This window comes from Macrobrachium rosenbergii, chromosome 21 (genome assembly GCF_040412425.1).
Source record: "Macrobrachium rosenbergii isolate ZJJX-2024 chromosome 21, ASM4041242v1, whole genome shotgun sequence".
Classification (NCBI taxonomy): domain Eukaryota; kingdom Metazoa; phylum Arthropoda; class Malacostraca; order Decapoda; family Palaemonidae; genus Macrobrachium; species Macrobrachium rosenbergii.
This window is the reverse complement of record NC_089761.1, coordinates 13,997,730-14,018,767: the sequence shown is the minus strand read 5'-3', so window position 1 is coordinate 14,018,767 and position 21,038 is coordinate 13,997,730. Positions and strand designations below refer to the sequence as shown.

At 47.3% G+C, this 21,038-nt stretch overlaps 1 protein-coding gene across 1 annotated transcript in view; it reads left to right on the top strand.

The window, feature by feature from the left end:
* Cog3 (conserved oligomeric Golgi complex subunit 3) overlaps positions 1-21,038 on the top strand; it is a 200,283-nt gene that overhangs the window by 28,160 nt on the left and 151,085 nt on the right. The window lies entirely within an intron of this gene.

Below are 21,038 nucleotides of genomic sequence, written 5' to 3'. Positions count from 1 at the left end.
GACCAGGGTGAGTGTTGTGTACTGTTTTTTTTGTGTTTTGAAATTCCGCCACACTGGGAGTCCCTGCCTCCTCCCAGGGGGACTTCTCTGGCATAGTAGACTCTTCTAGGAGACATGCCCTTAACTCAGCCAAGGTGATGTGGTCGATGACGGAACTAGACCATCTCATTAAAGGAATTTTTAGGTCTTTTGAAGTGTTTAGTTTTTTAGACTGGGCTCTTGGAATTCTATCCAAGAGAACAGAAACCATTCAGGCAACAGGAATTGAAGACCTTTCCAGTATTATGGCCTGTATGGATAAGGCTCTGAGGGATGGAGCAAATGAGATGGCTTCACTTTTTACTGCAGGTATTTTGAAGAAGAGGGCTTTGTTGTACTCCTTCACGACCAAATCTACTACAGTCGTACAGAAGGCAGAGCTCCTATACGCCCCCCTCTCGGAGCATTTATTTCCGGAGTCCCTGGTCAGGGATATTTCTCAGACTCTGGCTCATAAGGCTACTCAAGATCTGCTTACTCGCTCGGCTAGGAGGTTTCCTCCGGCAATTCCTTCAGCTGCTAAGAAGGAGGAGAAGAAAGTTCAGCAGCCCTTTCGGGGCAGAGTTCCTTCTAGAACTGAATTCAGAGGAAGAAGACAAAAAACAGGGGGTAGAGCGAACAGAAGGACATTTAGAACACGCTCTAGGAATTGAGAAACAAGTCCTCCAGACAGCAGTAGGAGCAAGGCTGTCACTTTTGGCAGGCCTGGGAAGCAAGAGGGCGGACACCTGGTCCCTCTCAGTCATCAAGGAAGGGTACAAGATTCCCTTTCTGGGAAAAACCGCCACTTTCAACAACGCCATGAGCCCTAGTGGCTCAGTACTCGAACACTATGAAACAAGGGGCACTCCTGAATCTAGTAGACCAGATGTTGGAGAAAGGAACGATAGAACCAGTTTTGGAACTAGGATCCCCAAGGTTCTACAATCGTCTGTTTTTAATGCCCAAGAGCTCGGGTGGATGGAGACCGGTCCTGGATGTCAGCACATTGAACGGATTTGTGGAAAAGACCAAGTTTACCATGGAGACGACTCAGTCTGTGCTGGCAGCAGTCTGCCCAGGGGACTGGATGGTATCCCTGGACCTGCAGGACGCTTACTTTCATATCCCCATCCACCCAACTTCAAGGAAGTTTTTAAGGTTTGTAATCCAGGACAAATGCTTCCAGTTCAAAGCTCTTTGTTTCGGCCTCAGCACAGCCCCTCAAGTGTTCACCAGAGTAATGTCAAATGTGGCGGGATGGCTTCATCAAGAGGGGATAAGAGTATCCCTGTACCTAGACGACTGGCTGATAAGGTCTCAGTCGAAGAACAGGTGTCTGGAGGACTTACGCAAGACGTTTCTGATGGCCCAGGATCTGGGTCTCATCATCAACAAGGAGAAGTCCCAGACCGACCCGAGTCAGATGATTCTTTATTTGGGGATAGTTCTGGACTCAGCTCGTTTTCGGGCTTCTCCCTCACAAGAAAGGCAAACCAAGTGCCTCGAGAAGGTTCAGTATTTCCTGGGGAGACAGAAGTGCTCGGCGAGGGAGTGGATGAGTTTGCTGGGCACCCTCTCCTCGCTCGAGAAATTTGTCTCTCTGGGAAGGTTGCATCTCAGACCTCTGCAACACTTCCTTTCAAGAATCTGGGACAGGAAGAATCAGGAGGACTCATTTTCCTTCCACATTCCAGCAGAGATCAAGAAGCATCTGAGTTGGTGGCTGGATCCGTCGATCTTAGGGGAAGGAATCTCCCCCGCAGAAAGAACCCAGACCTAGTGTTGTTCTCAGATGCTTCAGAGTCAGGATGGGGATCAACACTGGAGAACAAGGAGGTTTCAGGCTCTTGGGAAGAGGGACAAATCGGATGGCACATCAACAGGAAAGAGTTGATGGCCATTTGGTTAGGATTAAAAGCCTTCAAGGAATCTGTCGCGGGGAGAGTAATAGAAGTGAATTCCGACAACACCACGGCTCTAGCGTATATCAGGAAGCAAGGAGGGACTCATTCTTTGTCTCTTTACGAAACAGCAAGAGAGCTCCTTCTGTGGGCAAAAGACCACGGAGTGGAGCTGTTGACAAGATTCATGCAGGGGCAGAAGAATGTAAGAGCAGACATGCTCAGCAGAAAAGGGCAAGTTCTGCCCACGGAATGGACCCTCAATCTTCAAGTTTGCCAGGAACTGTGGAGGTTATGGGGGAGTCCTTCAATAGACCTCTTCGCCTCCAGCCAGAACAAGAGAATCCCCAACTACTGCTCTCTAGTCCCGGACAGAGAAGCAATAGCAGTAGACGCCTTCTTGATGGACTGGACGGGGATAGACATGCGTTCCCTCCGTTCAAGATTATCAGTCTAGTCGTCAAGAAATTCACCCTCCTTGATTCAGGGAGAATGACCCTGATAGCCCCCTTTTGGCCAGCAAGAGAATGGTTCACAGAGGTGTTGGAGATGTTAGTGGACTTTCCGAGAAGTCTTCCTCCAAGTCCAAGGCTTCTCAGACAGCCCCACTTCGAGAGGTATCATCAAAACCCCCTTGCTCTTCAACTAACTGCATTCAGACTATCAAGAAGCTTGTCAGAGCGAGAGGATTTTCAGCACAAGCTGCGAGAGCTATCGCCAGAGCGAGGAGGGTCTCTTCACAGAGAGTTTACCAATCAAAGTGGGAAACCTTTAGATCTTGGTGTAAGCAGCATAAAGTTTCCTCAACCACTACCTCTGTGAGCCAGATAGCTGATTTTCTCTTGTCCCTCAGGCAAGATTCTAAGCTGGCCGCATCCACCATAAAAGGATACAGAAGTTTGCTGTCTATGGTCTTTAGGCACAGAGGCATAGATTTGTCTCAAGATAGAGACTTGAAAGATCTTTTAAAGTCTTTCGAAATGACTAAGCAGACTTTGAGACCCCTGTCCTGGAATTTGGATGTGGTTTTGAAGTTCTTGTGCAGCAGGAAGTTGAACCCATCTCTCAAGCAACCCTGAGAGACGAAACAAAGAAAACTCTTTTCCTGTTGGCTCTTGCTACAGCAAAAAGGGTCAGCGAGATTCAGGCGATACAGAAGCAAGTAGGCTTCAATCGTAATGGAGCAATTTGTGCATTAAGGCTCGACTTCCTTGCTAAGAATGAGAACCCTTCCAAACCCTGGTGGGGGACGTTTGAGGTTCCTATCCTCACTGATTTAGTGGGCCAAGAGGAGGAGAGACTCCTCTGTCCAGTTAGAGCCCTCAAAGCATATATTTCTAGGACAAAGGACTTAAGAGGTTCTTCCAGTTCCTTGTGGTGTTCAGTGAAGGATCTAAAAGCCCCTCTCGAAGAATGCGTTATCATTCTTTTGAGGGAGACAATAAGAGAAGCTCACCTTTTATGTGAAGAGGAGACCTTTGGTTTGTTGAAGGTGAAGGCTCACGAAATAAGAGCCATTGCAACTTCTCTGGCATATAGGAAGAATATGTCAGCTAAACAAATAATGGATGCCACTTTTTGGAGAAGCGACTCTGTTTTCGCTTCTCATTACCTCAGAGAGGTAAGAGTCGATTATGAGAAATGTTACACCTTGGGCCCATATGTAGCTACGGCTTTGGTATTGGGTAAAGGAGTTACTGCCTCCCCTCAACCTTAACTTTTGTTTGGGATACCTGTAATTGGGTTGGTGTTTTATGGTTGTCTGAGGAAGCTTCCTTGTGGGAACAGCAACATCAGTCTAACTAGATAGGTGTATATCTAGTCTGCAAGGTTAGGTGGTTAGATTGAGTAAGGTTACAGTTAATAAAAGGGGGAATAGGAAGTACAGAAGTCTAGTCAGTTGTTGGTCTCACCCCCGTTTGACAGACTCGATTGAGTTGTTTCAGCATAACAGGTCTCCACCTGGCTGGCGCTCCTAAGGGAAAGCGACTCAAGAGGCAGGAACCTTTGAAGTCAGCTACCTTAGCAGGTAAGGATTCAAGGTGATTACCTACGACTTTTAGTTGTTTCCCAACGATGTTGGCTGTCTTTCACCCTCCTCCAAATGTGTGAATCAGCTATATGTATATAACTGCCAGGTAAGTTCTATTGTAGGTAAAAATGAAGTTTTTATGATAAAACAAAGTTTTATGAATACTTACCTGGCAGTTTATATATATTTTAAAGTCCCACCCTCCTCCCCTCAGGAGACAGGTCGGGCAAGAGATGATCTGAGGAACTGAAAACAGGAATGATTCCAACTACCACCCTCCTCCATAGGGTTGTTAACCACCTAATCGGACACCTACCATTCGGCGGTTGCCGCTTGAAATATTTATCAAAAAGTTTTGAAAAAATCTGCCGGTTCGACAGGGATTAAGCTATATATATATAACTGCCAGGCAATAGTATCAGCCATAAAAAAGTATTCATAAAACTTTGTTTTATCATAAAAATATTCATTTTGCCACCTGACCAAGCTGTCTAGGTTTTGGAGGGTGTGGCTGTAAAAAATGGCAAAATATATGGTAAGTACCTGAAAATAATAAATTATCCAGTGTTTCTCTCCCCCACCAGTGGCACTAAATCCTGGCCTTCCTGACCAGGCCAAAAGCTTTGCTGATAACAGTTTTTGGTCCTTTCAGGCTAGGATCAGTTAAAATAGACCCGAAGAAATTTTGTCAGAATTTCAACGTTTTCAATAGCACCCATTTTATGTGTATACAGCCTGGTCCCCCTTTTTATTTTTTTTTTATTAGAATTTTGGCGGCGTTGCCTGAAAGCGATATCCTCGCAAAGAGGAAAGTCCCGTTCGCCTGTGTCATTCCACCTCCGTTCCTAGGAGGTTATGGTTAAACTATTTAATAATAATTCGATGTTGGCTTCTTTCTTCCCCAAATGTGTGACTTATCTGCCAGGTAAGTTCTTTCGTAAAAATGAGGGTGCTACCCACCTGACCCGGTCGCCATTCGAACGGGTTTCCGCCACTCACCTACCTTTCCCTTAATCGGGCAGGGTGTTCACTTTAACTGCAGGTCATTCATAAAACGTTTTTCATAAAACTTCATTGACCTTTTAGTTTTAGTTAGTAGCTGGAGCATCAAACACTGTCTCCAAAAAGATTAAATAACATACCTTTCACCTCCCATTTTACGATATGTTAAAAGTTTCTGGAGTCTCCGCAAATAACAGTTACGATATGGCTAGTCGGATCTTCCGTTGTTATTGTCCAATTAACCACTCCGGTGGGTATGGTTTACGGTATGTTTGGCGGTTTCCTTTATATGGTTTCCGCTCTGGGCGATTGAGAGGTGGGCTATATGCGAACACCCTGTTCCGCTCATATTACGCTGATTCCATATCATGCGACACAATGAGATTTCAGTGACTAATCACGGCGGAGTATCATAGAGTACCTGTTTAAAACATATATAGTAGTTAGCCATTCGGTAGCATAATCTATGTTTTTAGACTTTTGCTGCCGGACTCAGTTCCAGCGGGTTGTGCCTTGATGACTCGCATGTATCATCATCCATAATCTATGTTAAGGTAAACTGTGACCGCCGGACTTAGTTCGGCTCTTGCCTTAATGATACTCATGTACCATCATTCCACTTACAGATGGTACGTTGCCAGGAGCCAGGGTGCACGGCCGTTCTCCAGCAACCCTGCGGACACGAGGTGTGCCACTCGCACTCCAGCTGTGCGGTGCATGTTGGGGACCTGACCGTTTGGCACCCGGACGGCTGTGAAATTTGTTACGCTCTTTACGAGCTAGTGTCCGATGAGTCGGTAAGTGGTAGGAGACCGCTAACCTTTAGTCCCCTTTTTGATTTAATGGCTCATATGGATGCATACAAAAATTAGGAGAATGTTTTCAGTAAGTCCTACCTTCTCTTCCAGTCTAACCCTGCAATCCGTGCCTCTTCGCTGTCGACCCTGAAGACCTGGGTCGGCGGATTTGGGAGGAACGTTGCGTCTGGCCACCCCTACATGCTGTCGGAGGAGATTTGCAATCTCCTCTATCCGGGTGCCCGGATCTCCGCCGCAGTACCGAGGGAGTTGGCCGCCCCACCCATCGAGAAGATCAGGCAAGAGACGCAGCCCTCCCAAGACGACAACCTGTGCGGAGAGGTGGCGGAAGAGGTGGCGGCTATCAACATTCACCTAGAACCCATGAGTGTTGATGACCAACAGGTAGAAGGTAGGGTGGTAAGTGAGGCAGGTGAGGATAGTTTAAATAGATCCCTATTTAGTTCACCTTCTTCTTCCGCTTCCTTCCAGGGATTTCCCAAGTCAGCTAACCTTGGGGACAGATCTTGGTCTGTTACCCCCAAGGTGAAATCTCTGAAAAAGAAGGACTTACCAAAGTCCTCTAGACCTCAAAGGTCTAATCCGCCAGCTCCCTCTAGGCCGTCACTGGCTCCCAAACCAGTGACGTCCTCAACTAAGGCTACTCCCTCTTCTAAGGGGTCGAGGTCCAGAGATTCAAAGGCTAAGCCCCCACAGCCTAGCTTTGACTCTGAGGCCTTTGTTGAACTGCTGATGCAGAGGATCGACTCCAAGGTAGAAGCTAGGCTACAAGATCTTTCGTCACAGCTTGTCACAAGCTTAGAGACCTCCGGACAGTCAGTGCTGTCATTGGCACAAAAGGTGCAGGCCCAGGAAAGCTTGCTCTCTGGATTCATCCAATCCAGAGCAGCACAACAATCACAGGTTGTCCCAGATGCCTCCAAACTGCCCCGCTTTGAAAAGGGGAACCCGTGGCGGCTGGCCCTGCATGCTCCCCTGTATAATGGCACACTGACTATTGAGGGTTTGGGCACTCGTCGTCTGGAAGAACTGGAGTTCTTTCCAGCCGACCTAGTGCCTCCCTATCCAGGCTTTGCCAGGTTAACTGAGGAAGCCTGGATTAGGTCTGATAAGGTCCCTAAAGAAACAGTCATCTTTCCCAAGGACCAAGCTCAGTCCACCCTGATGCGTGCTCTCACCGAATGGGAGTGCGAGAACACGAAACTTACCCCCTTTAAGGGAAGTTTCACGATGTTCTCCGTAGGTGACTCCATCCCTACCCCCTGCACTACTAAGATTGCAGAGCTGACCCTCCAGGCTGGGATAGATGGCAAGCCTATGCCTCAACTCCAGGAGACAGATCCTACTTCCCTTCTCTTCCCCGGAGATTCGGAATGTTGGTTGGGAGCTCCGGCAACGTTCACGGTGGGGAAACTCGTTCCCGAATGTGCCTCCACCCTGTTCAGCGAGCAACTTCTCAGGATTCCGGAGGCTCTGCTGAAGGCGGAGGATGAGGCTAAGTGCAGGTTGAGTCGCTCCCTGCATTCCGTCACCATCTCAGAGGTAACAGTGTTAGCTTATAATGACGAACCTCTGTTTCAGGTCCTCACGAAGTCGTTATTGGCGTCCTTCCAATCGGACCTTTATGATTTCGTGGTTGCAAGACAGAACTGCCGGAAACACATCTTCGCAGACGCCACCATCAGGCATGAGCCCAATAGACTCATGAAGAGCTCTATCTGGTGACCTAACTTCTTCCCAGAGGATGAGGTCAACAATGTCATGGCAGAGGCAACTAGAGCGAACCAGAGTCTTCTCTCTCGCTGGGGCCTTCCTTTCAAAAGGAAGTTCTCTGAGACCTCAGGACCTCAACCTAAGGAAAGGAAAAGGTTCAGGAGATTCCAGGGCTATAAGAAACCTCAGGCTCAAACTGTGCTTCAGGCGGTACCGGTCTCACAGATCGGCCAGCCTTCTACATCCAAGACATAACCTCAGCAGCAGTTCCTACTGATGCAGCCGGCTCAGCAAGCTTCTGTTCCGCCAGCCTTCGTGACGTCCCCAGCTTTCAACGCCTCGTTTGAAAGCCAAGGGATTGCGTGCGAGGGCTACAATAGGCATGCGAGGGGAAGCAGGGCTAGAGCCGCCTACAGAGGTAGAGCAGCATCCAGACCTCTCTCACGTGGAAGAGGAGGCCGTGGAGGCAGAGGAAGTAAGGCCTCTCCTAATCAATGAGACTCCACAGGTAGGCGGGAGATTATATCTCTTCCGGGACCATTGGACCTTCAGCCCATGGGCCCACAGTATAATCTCAAAAGGTCTGGGATGGAGCTGGAGCAAGGGGCTCCTCCGCCAGTCAGATTCCATCAACATCCATCCAAAGACTTACTGGACTTTGCAAAAGAACTTCTACAAAAGAAGGCAATAGAGAAAGTCAGGCTCTTGAAATTTCAAGGCCGTCTGTTCAGTGTCCCGAAGAAAGACTCACACAAGCAAAGAGTAATTTTGGACCTGTCTCGTCTCAACTTATACATTCAATGCAACGATTGGATAATTTGGGCATCCAACGTCAAGGAATGTCGAAAAGCAACTTCCACAGTAATCAACTTCCTGGAATACTTGGGTTTCCAAATAAACAGGAAGAAATCCTGTCTAGTTCCGGCGGCTCAATTTCAGTGGTTGGGAATCCAATGGGACCTAAACACACACAAACTGTCACTTTCGCCAGCCAAAAGGAGGGAAATAGCCAAAGCTACCAGGCAGTTCCTCAAAAACAAAAGAGCCTCTCGTCGTACCCAAGAAAGTGTTCTAGGCTCTCTTCAGTTCGCTTCAGTAACAGACTTGTTGCTAAAAGCCAGACTGAAGGATATAAACAGGGTATGGCGGAAACGAGCCAACAGCAGAAACAGAGACAAGCTGTCTCTGATTCCGCAGATATTGAGGAAGAGGCTTCGACCATGGTCGACAGTCAAGAGTTTGGCAAGGTCAGTGCCTCTTCAATTTCCCCCTCCATCACTAGTGATCCATACGGATGCTTCCCTAAGCGGATGGGGAGGATACTCCCAACACAAGAAAGTTCAGGGAACGTGGTCGACAGTATTCCGCCAGTTCCATATCAACATTCTAGAGGCAATGGCAGTATTTCTAACATTAAAGAAACTGCGTCCAGCCAGACAGATTCACATCAGACTGGTGCTGGACAGTGCAGTAGTGGTACATTGCCTAAACAGAGGAGGCTCCAAGTCGAGCCATATCAATCAGGTAATGATTGCAATTTCTCTCTGGCAAGGAAACATCTTTGGCACCTGTCAGCTACCCACCTGGCAGGTGTTGGAATGTCATTGCAGATTCACTGTCCAGGACAACTCCGCTGGAGTCGGAATGGTCCTTGGACAGGACGTCGTTCGAGTGGATTTGTCTTCAGGTACCGGGTCTCCAGGTAGACCTGTTTGCCACAGAGAGCAACCACAAGCTTCTGTGTTACGTTGCTCCCAATCTAGACCCTCTAACTCATTCCACAGATGCGATGTCAATCGACTGGAACAGATGGCAAAGGATCTATCTGTTTCCACCAATAAACCTGTTGATGAAAGTTTTACACAAACTCAGATCATTCAAAGGTCAAATAGCACTTGTGGCACCCAACTGGCCGAAGAGCAGTTGGTTTCCTTTACTGCTAGAGTTGAAGCTCCGGCACAAACAGATCCCCAATCCAAGATTGACACAAGTAGTGCAAACTCGGACTGTGTCAGCTTCCTCAAGAATTCTGAATGCCCTAGCTTTATGGACTTCATGAAGTTTGCAGCTCAGAAAGATGCTAACATTGACCCTCTTAATACACTGTTCATAGAATCAGATAAGAGGGAATCTACTCTCAGACAGTATGACTCAGCAGTTAAAAAGTTAGCATTATTTCTGAGGGAATCTGAAGCTCATGAAATGACCCCGAACCTAGCGATCTCCTTCTTCAGATCATTATTTGAGGAAGGATTGGCCACTAGTACTATTACTACAACAAAATCTGCTTTAAGAAAAATATTTTTACATGGCTTTAATATTAACCTTACAGACCCATATTTTTCGTCAATTCCTAAAGCATGCGCTCGTCTTAGACCAGCAACCCGTCCACACACGGTTTCCTGGTACTTAAATGACGTACTTAAATTGGCATCAGACACTGATAACGAATTATGTTCATACCTGAGTCTGTTAAGGAAAACGTTATTCCTAGTAAGTCTAGCCTCAGGAGCTAGAATTTCTGAACTGTCTGCTCTTTCTAGAGAGCCGAATCATGTTGATTTCCTCCTGTCAGGTGAAGTTCTGTTGTCTCCGGATCTCAGTTTTCTAGCGAAGAATGAGGATCCACAAAATAGATGGTCTCCTTGGAAGATTATTCCCCTTCCACAGGATCTGTCTTTATGTCCAGTCAACACTTTAAAAGCTTATTTAAATAGAACTTCTGAGAGAATTTCAGGCCCTCTTTTTGTTAGGGAAAATGGAGGTACCATTTCCTTAAAGGCCATCAGGCAACAAATTCTTTATTTTATTAAACAGGCAAACCCGGATTCAGTACCTCGGATACATGATATTCGAGCAGTGGCCACCTCAGCTAATTATTTTCATAACATGAATTTTGATGACCTTAAAAAGTATACTGGCTGGAAATCACCAACAGTATTTAAACGCCACTATCTTAAGTCCCTAGAGGCTCTTAAATATTCCACAGTAGCTGCAGGAAGTATTGTTCCTCCTGGTCCAGCTCAAGACTAGTTTATGTAACTTCTTTATCCTTTTTGTTTGTAATACTCATTTACCTATTGGTATATTCTCTAGCCTACCTGCCTCGCTTGCTTGCCCTGCTTCTAGCCTTTAGGTCAGGCCTGCTTCACAGCCTGACTCCTGCCCGTACCGTGGATATCCTATTTTCAATCATAAATTGTTAGCCTTAAGTGTCTTGGTGTTGGTTATTTTATAATTTTAGACTGTGTACCTTATAGTTTTGATTATGTAATTTGGGATTATTAAACACAGTAAATTTCTCATAGTTTTATTTAGCTCCATTACAGTAATCTTTGGAGCGTACCACCAAGCTCTTGTATGGCTGATTTTCTGTTACTGTTTCACTGGGTGACACAGGTCGAGCCCAGAAAAGGGATTTTGACAAAGGAAAAATCTATTTCTGGGGGAAGACATGTGTCACCCAGTGACCCATCCCTATACTTGCTTTCCCACCCGGGTAGTATACCAAGCTTGGTGGTTGCTAATCTTGGTAGCGGGTGAGCGGGAGGCAATCCTTGGTACGGCTCCCCCAAGTTTGGGACTTTGAGAATAGAGAGATCTATAGGATGAAGACCTGTGATAGTGGTTACCACTCACCCCTAGTGCATACCGACACCATTATGGTGCTCGATCCAGGGGTAGTAACCCTGGCATTATGGATAGCTTTTTTCTCTGGTATATTTAGCAATAGTTATACCTAGAAATGTGTGCTATTGGAACCATTTCACTGGGTGACACAGGTTTTCCCCCAGAAATAGATTTTTCCTTTGTCAAAATCCCTTTTTGGCGACACTGTTATATTTTTCATAGTCTTGATATATTCTGTATATTTTGGCGACACTGTTATATTTTTCGTAGTCTTGGAATATTTCTTGTTTCAGTCCACAGTTATTTAAACCACTGGCTAACCTGTGAGTCAGCATATAGTCGCTCATGTCATTTTGGCACTGAGGGCAGCAGAAAGCACAGTCTAAAGCCAATTCCTGACACCAATGTATATATGTCTTAGCAGGTTCCATCGGCCCTTGTTGTGTACTAAAAAATTTATCCCACAGAATAGCAAGGTTCACAGACTTTTGGGTTACTTCATGAACGTCATTTAAAGCCTGATTTAAAGAAAGGGCTTTCCATTCGTCAGACGTGTAACAGGCGTCCAGTGCCCTTTGTAACTCATCATCACAGTTCAAACGAATGCGTAGCACTCTTCAGTAGAAACTCTGCCAATTTGGAACTAATCTGTCATGGACCTACGCCACATCTTGCTCCTTGTGACATTTTATAGGAACATTTGTCGGGCATAATTGCTCTCATACCTGAGGGGGCACCACTGCTCTGTTACTGCTGCAAGAAAAGATTTGCCATAGCATTCAGAAGGTCCTCATTCCCACCATTGGTGCGGCCACGTGCAGCCAGGCGAAGGGACCCTCTTCTTGGTGTTGTCGAATATCTTGCACCAGACATTTTAAAGGCTTCCCAGGTCCTTATATCACTGGGCCATGTAAGCAGGTTATACTTAAACACAAGCAATATGGAATAGTTGTATATTCACGTTAAGTATACCTTCATTTAACCAGACCACTGAGCTGATTAACAGCTCTCTTAGGGCTAGCCTGAAGGATTAGACTTATTGTACGTGGCTAAGAACAATTGGTTACTTAGCAACGGGACCTATGGCTTATTGTGGAATCTGAACCACATTATACCGAGAAATGAATTTCTGTCACCAGAAATAAATTCCTCTTATTCTTCATTGGCCGGCCGGAGACTCGAACTCGGGCCTAGCAGAGTGCTAGCCGAGAACTCTACCGACTCATCCTACAAGGAACTGTATATTCACGTAATCCAATGCAACATCATGGGCAGCAATGCACCTAACAATGTTGGTGACATGCACACTCAAGCGAGACTGCCCAGCAGACTCAATATCTCCTGCCTTAAACAGATTTTGGCAGTAACATAAGTAATGCTTCTTTTATATGCGACATATGGAAACATCCTACAGGTTCCTACTCCGAAATTGGATATTGCTTCTCAACCTGTGCCTTATACACCTCTGCTTGTGTTCTCTGCAATCACCAGCCCTCTGACTTTTCCTCATACTCCGTTACCTGGCTCCCATTCTTCCGAACCCGATGCCATCGCCATCCTAGAAGCTAGAATTGACCAAAAGTTTGGTGTGTATGTTAATACCATAGCCCAGATCAGGTCATTGGTTAAGGCCCTTATGGACCAGGTAAGTGTAATTAGTGTTGGTGCAAGTGCAGTGTAAGTGGAGGAGGTGACTACTTCCACCAATGCTCCTTGACAAAGGTCGATGTTAGACTCCCCCAAACCTGGGAGGAAGCAAACCGTAAGTCCAAGGGAGATCGGTGGGGTTTGCCCACGGGTAGCTCCCCTCTCAACCGAGCCTGTTGATCGAACTCAGGACTCGGTGGATCGCCATTGGAAAGGCGTCCATACTGGCATGCATACTCTGTCGTCCAGTGATTTAGATACCAGTGCGGACAGGGGGCATAAACATTTTCCAAAAGTGTCAAGGCCATTGAAAAGGCATGCTCCTTCCGCTGAGCACGCTTCCCCCCTGCCACGTAAGATTCCCAGAGGACAAGAGCGCAGTCCTCTTCCCTCCTGCAGTTTTGGGGTTAGTCCTAAGTGGGTTGTGCATAACACTTTGGTGACAGAGGGCCAGTCTTTGACACAGCATTCCTCATCCAAGTTGTCCAAGCACCCAGTGTCCGAACATGCAGTGTCAAAGTATTCTGTGTCCTAACGCCCAGTGTCTGAACACCTAACTTCCAGTCCTGATGGGCTTGCGCATGATACTTTGATGACAGTGAGCCAGTCTTTGAAGCGGCATTCCTCATCCAAGTTGTCCGAGCACCCAGTGTCCAAACTTGCAGCATCAGAGTGTTCTGAGTCCAAACGCCCAGTGTCCGAACACCTAACTTCGAGTCCTGACGGGCTTGTGCATGACACTTCGATGACAGTGAGCCAGTCTTTGACGTGGCATACCTCATCCAAGTTGTCCAAGTGTCCAGTGGCCAAGCGCCTGGTTTCCGAACGTTTAGTGTCCGGCCGTTCTGTGTCAAAGCGCCCAGTGTCCGAGCACCCAACTTTCGAGCACGCAGTGTCTGAACGCCCAATGTCGGAGCGTATGGTGTCTTCAAAGTACAGTATTCAGCCTCCTAGACTAGACAATCAGGGAATTGGCCAAGAAAATAGAAGACTGTAATACACATCAAGAGGATTTCTCTGTGGACTGGCTGGGAGTAATCTCGTGCGGATAAGGCCATTAGGGATGGCTCCCAGGAGCTGGCTACCTTATTCTCTATGGGGGTTCTTAAGAAAAGAGAACTGTGGTGTACCTTTACCTCCAAAGGTGTTATTCCCTCTCAAAGATCGGCTCTCCTGTTTGCGCCTTTAGATCGGTCAGCTTTATTCTCAAGAGCTACAATAGAGCAGATCACGTTGGACTTACAGAAGGAGTCGACACAGGACCTTTTGATGCAGTCGACAAGTTGTGCCAAGGAACCAACTCGTGACACTTTGGTCTCGATCAGCACGAGAACTGTCTCCCTGTTGCAACAGCAGCCCTTTCGAGGCAGAAGAACCAAATTTCAGCCCCGCCCGTGCTCGAATCTGCGATCAGTCCATCCAACCAAGAAGCCGTCCTCCAAACCGGCCCCCCGCAAGTGAGGTCCTGGTCCTCCATGTCCCCGTAAGAGCCAGGCTTCTCTAGTTTTGGGACAATTGGGAAGCCAGGAACGTAGAACCCTGGGTACTGAAAGTCCTACAAGAGGGTTATGCCATCTCATTCAGGGAAAAACCTCCTTTGACATCCTCACCCATCAGCTTAACAGCCTACTCGGAAGGCTCGGAGAGGTTTTTGACCCTGAAGGAAGAAGTATCATACCTACTCAGGAAAAGAGCTGTGGAGTTGATTGAAGACATAAGCACAAAGGGGTTTTACAACTGTCTGTTCGTCATCCCCAAGGCGTCGGGAAGTTGGAGACTGGTCTTAAATGTGAGCGTGTTGAACTTTTTTATGCAGACCACCAAATTCAAAGTGTAAACAAACCATTTAGTCCTGTCAGCCACTCATCAAGGAGACTGGATGGTAACGATCGACACGGAGGATTCGTACTTCCACGTCCCAGTACATCCAGACTCAAGGAAGTATCTGCGGTTCATATTCCAGGGCAGGGTCCATCAGTTCAGGGCTCTCTGTTTCATCCTCTCTGCAGCTCCGCAAGTATTCACCCATGTTCTCACCCTGGTTCCATCTCGTGGGGATCAACGTCTGTTTATATCTGGACAACTGACTACTATGCTCCCCATCAAAGACAAGATGTACAAAGGACCTTCAAAAGACTCTACTACTGGCCCAAGAGGGGGTCTTTTAATCAATGTTCAGAAATCCCAGTCTACTCTTACACAGTCAGTTCTGTATTTGGGGATGAGGATTGATGCTCTGACTTTTCGGGCTTTTCCGTCCCACAAAATGATTCAAGACTGCCTGAAGAAAGTAAAGAGCTTCATATCTCACCCACTGTGCACAGCCAACAAGTGGATGAGTTTGCTAGGCACTCTCTCGTCCATCGAGAAGTTCATGCCTTTAGGAAGGTTACGCACAAGAGTCTTACAATTCTTCCTAAAGGCCAGTTGGCAGAGGAAAACTCTCCCAGGCTCCTTCATTTTCCGCATCACTCCCGAGATCAAGGAGGATCTTCTGTGGTGGCTTGTAGAGGAGAGGTTCTTAATAGCAAAGTCATTGCACCTGCTGACCCCCAACCTAACATTGTGCTCAGACGCATCAGATCTGGGTTGGGGGGCGCTTTTGAATGACATGGAAATATCCAGGAAGTGGTTGTTAGAAGAGAAGAAATTGCATATAAATGTAATGGAACTGAAGGCAATTCACTTGGCCCTTCAGCATTTTCTGACAGAGACATGTGGCAAGACACTCACAGTCCACTCGGACAAATGACCACATTAGCCTACAAAAAAATCGGGGCGAGACTCATTCCTTCTCCCTTTACGAAGCAACCAAGGATCTTCTTCTCTGGGCAGAGATCAACCGTACCAGGATAATAACTTGCTTCATCCAGGGAAAGTTAAACATTCTTGCGGACACTTTAAGTTGCTGCAAACAGGTCCTTCCGACAGAATGGATGCTGAATCCACAGGTGTTCACCGACCTGCGGAAACAATGGGGAAAACTGTCGGTAGACCTGATTGCAACGTCAAGGAACCATCGCCTCCCTGTTTACTGTTCTCCAGCCCCAGACCCTCAGGCATGGGTGATGGTTGCCATGCTCCAGGACTGGCTGGACTTGGATGTCTACGCCTTCCCACTGTCCAGCATGGTGAGAGAAGTCCTAAACAAGTTCATGACCACACCAGTGTGTCCATGACACTTGTAGCTCCATTTTGGCCACAGAAGGAGTGGTTCCTGGACCTTCTCAGTCTCTTAATAGACTTCCCCAGACATCTACCTGAGAAGAGAAGCCTTCTAAAAAAGCTTCACTTCCATCGCTTCCATCTAGGCTTATCCGCTTTCACTCTGACAGGCTTAAGACTGTCAGGAAGCTTGTCAGAGCAAAAGGCTTTTCAAGAAAAACTGCAGAAGCAATCGCCAAGTGCAGACATCAGTCTTCCGCTAATGTCTATCAGGTGAAGTGGACAGTCTTTCATGACTGGTGCCAAAGACATGGCATATCATATTCTAAAACCTCTGTAGCAAATATCACTGGTATTGCAATATACTCCCTGAACACCTGAATTCGCCCTTAATCCCACTAGCCCAAACAACCCTCATTACCGATCCCACTACAGGCAGTCCCGGTTTACGACGGTTCCGCCACTGACGTTCGAGGTTCTGACGCTTTTCAAATATATTCATCAGAAATTATTTCTGGCTTCGACGCATGTTCCGGGGTTACGACGCGTCATCGCCCGATCCGACGGAAGAAATATGGCCCCAAAATGGCAGAATAATCATAATTTGAAGGTTTTTGATGTAAAACTCAATAATAATGCAGTTTACATCGTTTTCAATGCACCCAGAGCATTAAAAGTAAGGTTTTCTTATGATTTTTGACGATTTTCGGCGATGTTCCGGCTTACGACGATTTCGGGTTCTGACGCGGCGCAAGAAACGGAACCCCGTCGTAAACCGGGGACCGCCTGTATTGGGAATTTTAACAGCCAGCATTACCAACACTGCAGGTAAAATCTTGTCACTGAGCTACCAAACAAACGGTTGGTAACACTGACACAGATGTGTGCCGACATGCCCACTTTCATCAATTGCTTTTTGTTCACGCTGCTGAACGGTTGTTCCCTTCAGCAGGGCGAGATTTAATCCTATTGCCCGACTTCTGTTTGGTATTTTGGTTTTCTGGACTGAATTTACTGGTTTTTCCCCTGGATTTACGACCTTCTGCTTGGATTCCTCAGCCTTTTCTGGTTATTTTCGTCGTGGGACGTCTTTGGACTTGGATTTGCCAGTTCTTGAACTCGATTGGTCATCATGGAAAAGTCTTCCCTTTCTCCTGTCACTACCGCACCTTCGGCTTCAACTTCGTCTGCTCCTATGACTGTGGATGCTAGCGCTCGTCGCTCCTGTTCTTCCTGCAAGAGACGGATGAGTACTTTGAGACATGATAGACACTCAATTTGTCAGGTATATAGGAAGGTTCAATGTGGTGTGCAAATGCGTTGCGATGAATGCTCCGATTGGACGGTAGAACAGATGGAGTATTACATTTGTCATCACAAGTCGTTGGCTAGTAAGGGCGGCAAACGGCAGTCAGATTCTTTATTGGCTCAAGGACCTCAGTCTTCGGTTTCAGATCTATCGAGCTCAGAGATAGTTGAACAGTTAGAAGATAGGAATACGAGTAGCATGACAAATTTAGTAGCTAGTCTTGTCCAACAATTTTCAGGTATGGATAGCAGTAGCGTTAGGATGTCTAATCCTTCTTCCTTTTCAGCTTCCCTGTCTGTTCCAGAACCAGCCCTAAAGGGGGCTGAGGGTAATGAAGAACCGCAAGCCTCCGAATGGGCAGGTTCTGCCGGCAGTGAAGGAACCCCCCACCCCTTGTAGTGTTGTTGAAAATGTTAGTCAGGATCAGGAGCTAGGTGTGACTAAGACAGATAGGTCTGGGTTAGGTAGTGAGGAGAGAGTCTCAAGTGTGCAGAGTAGTTCTCCTGGAGGGGTTTTGGCTTCGGTTTCTAGTGGAATTTATGCTCCGGCAAAATTTTTGCCTTCATCACTCCTGTTTCGATCTGGCGCAAGGTCCCCTCCATCTAGTAAGGCGGATTCGGGTGTGTGTCTTTCGGCTTCTAAGAGTGGTTTGCTTGATCGGTATGGGGATGTGGCAGAATATAATGCAGATTTGTTAGGTCTTTCGAAAGGGTATAGACTTTTGGTGAGAGGTTGTTTGTTGAATGGGTTTTCTAACATTAGAGAATAAGTAACTCAGGAGTGTACAGAATTTATGTCGGACATGCGTCAGGATTATCAGGGAGGGGCGGATTCGGTTTACCTTTTGTCCCTTCGTTCTAAGGATTCTGCTTTTTCTTCTGGGTTATCCGTAGCTTCACCTCCTGCTCCCACATTCTCTGTTGCTCCCATTTCAGTCTCCTTTTCGGCTTCTTCTTCTCCTTCTGCCCTTCCTGCGGCTTCCGCATCTTCCGCTTTCCCTCGTTCTACGAACCCCGGCATCTCCTCTTCTAAGGTAGCTCATTCCTCATACACCATTCCTCTGTCTTCCGCCTTCCCTTCCGCAGTACAGCCTTCTTTGGTAGGAGGATCTTCCAGACAGGTGAAATCACAATTACGGCAAAATTTGGCCTCAGGTGTTTCAGGTTTCATCCCTTCGGGTATGCGCAACCCCTTGCTTACGCTTCAAGCATCAGATATTCCAGGTATTTCATAGGGTTTGCCTGTCACTTCCAGTTCGGGTTTGCAAGCCACAGCTCTGATGGTTCTTGCGGTACCTTCTCCAATCGGTCCGAAGCTTTCATCACCTACATTTTCCGCTGCAGAAACTTCTTTGGTAGCTCCTACCTCTTTCATTCTCCCTTTTTCTTCTTCTGTAATGTGGGTTCGGCTTCTCTCACATTTCTCCCCTTTGGTAGCAAGGTGGAAGCGGTTCTGGGTCTCTTGGTTCCTCCCTCTCTTCCTCCCTATGGAATTAACAATTTGGATCCAGCTCCAGGTACTGATTTAGATGTAGGTATTCAGCATTTGGGTTTTGGCGGTGTTTGCAGATTCTTCGTCATTGTCTAGGCTCCGTTCAGCTCCTCCTTGGTCTGTCTTGGACCGTTCGGACATGGCAGAACAGGATTCTCATCCGGAGGTTCAGGAAATTCCAGAGGATTCGGAATGTCCTCTTGTGAGTAGTAATGACTACAGACATAACTTGAGTATGTCACTTCCTTGTACCATCAAGCAAGAGCTCCGGACCAACCGCATTCATCAAATCAGTCTCTGTTTGAGTCTTTCTATGCCACTAAGCTGGCTCCTGCTGCCCCTTCAAGTGGGCTGGTTTGGTTTGATTGGGTTAGGCAGGCCTTGGAGGAGGCAGATGGTCGTCTGGCTTCGGTAGTGACTTCTAATAGGCAGGACATTTCTCTTCTTGCCCCACGTAAGGTGATCTATTCAGTTCATGGTAATCCTTCTGCAGGTGTCAGGTTGTCACTCAACGAATCTGTTGAGGCAATCCTGTCTAGGTCTCCGGCATCGTTTCGCCTTGTAGGGATTTCCCTTAGGGAAGTGGCGGCTCTTGAGGACGTGTTGCGTAATCAGACCAAGGCTCTTTCACACTGTCTTTGGATGTCTGCATTTATGGGTTTCCTAAAGAATGACGGAAGTGTCCCGTCGGATCCGGGGCTGTTTGACAGTTTAATAACTTCTGTTTTGATGGGTCTGGCTCACCAGGTAAATACCTTGGCTTCGCCGACGACATTTGTAAGTAAGAAAAGGTGGGATTTCTGTCTCAGTCATCTTCCCCCTAATTATCCGGACGTCCATAAGAGGGTTCTGCTCAGAGCTCCTTTAGCCTTAGCCAATTGAAGATGTGGCCAGTATAGTGAATTTTGTTGCCACCAACTCAGCTGTAGAATCACAGCAGGCTATGATCAGAGTAGCAGCCCAGGGTTCTTGTTCCCCTAGAGGTGTTTGTAAGTCTTCTCCTTCCAAGAGGACAGCTTCAAAGTCTCCCCCTAAAACACTCAAGAGGGTGCGTTTTGCAAACAAAGCTGCATCGGTGTCTGCTTCTAGGCCCTCGTCGTCTCGTGATTTTACCAAGTAGGGGATGTGTCCCTCGTCCGTTCCAGTGGGAGGTTGCCTCGCTCTGTTCTGGCAAGTCTGGAAAGAGGTGTGGGACAGAGGATTGGGTTGTAGAGGTCCTGAGGATGGGCTATGAAATTCCTTTCCATTCCCTTCCCCCTCTGTCCTCCTCCCCTGTCAACCCTTCGAGTTATTCCCCATCCTCTATCAGGGGGATGGCTCTAGCGAAGGAGATTCGGGCCCTGTTGGAGAAGTGTGCGTTAGAGCCAGCTCCTCCCTCTCCAGGATTTTACAGCAGAATCTTCGTCACATTAAAAGCTGGAGGTGCGTGGAGGCCCATTATAGGCCTTTCGAGCCTCAACCGTCGGGTGGTTTTGGTGAAGTTTCGTATGGAGACTCACAGTCGGTGCTGCAGTCAGTCAGGAGGGGGGATTGGATGGTCTCGGTGGATCTAAAGGATGCGTACCTCCAGATCCCTGTTCATCAGGATTCTTGGAGGCACCTCAGGTTCGTGTCTTCCGCCGACACCTTCCAGTTCAAAGTTCTCCCCTTCGGGCTGATCACATCACCACAGGTGTTTACGAGGGTCATGTCTCCAGTGTTGGCAATTATGCACCATCGGGATACAGGATGTTGAGGTATCTAGACAATTGGCGGATCCTTGCCGCCTCTCTAGAGGAGCTAGTAAGGGCGAGGGACTTCTTTTTAAATCTATGCAGAGTACTGGGAATTCGGCTAAACCTTGCCAAGAGCTGCCTAGTGCCAATGCAGTCCATGATTTATTTAGGAATGAGGATTCTCTCTCTTCCTTTGAGGGTTTTCCCAACCCTGGAGAGGATCTAGTCAGTCCTGCAACAGGTAGAGGTGTTCCTGTCCAGCAGGGAACAGCCGGTATCAGCTTGGAGAAGCCTCTTGGGGAGAATGTCTCTCTCTCTCTCTCTCTCTCTCTCTCTCTCTCTCTCTCTCTCTCTCTCTCTCTCTCTCTCTTTTCTGTGGTGGTCAGAAGAAGGGCATCTGACACCCTGAAGGTCTGTCGACTCCCCACTTCTCGATGTTCATCTATACACAGATGCCTCAGATCAAGGTTGGGAGCAACCTTGGAGGAAACCCAGGCTTCAGGCCTCTGGGGCAATCGGGAACGAGAGGAGTCAATCAATCTTCAGGAACTCAGGGCAGTAGAAGAATCCCTCAGGTGTTTCTCAGATCTAGTG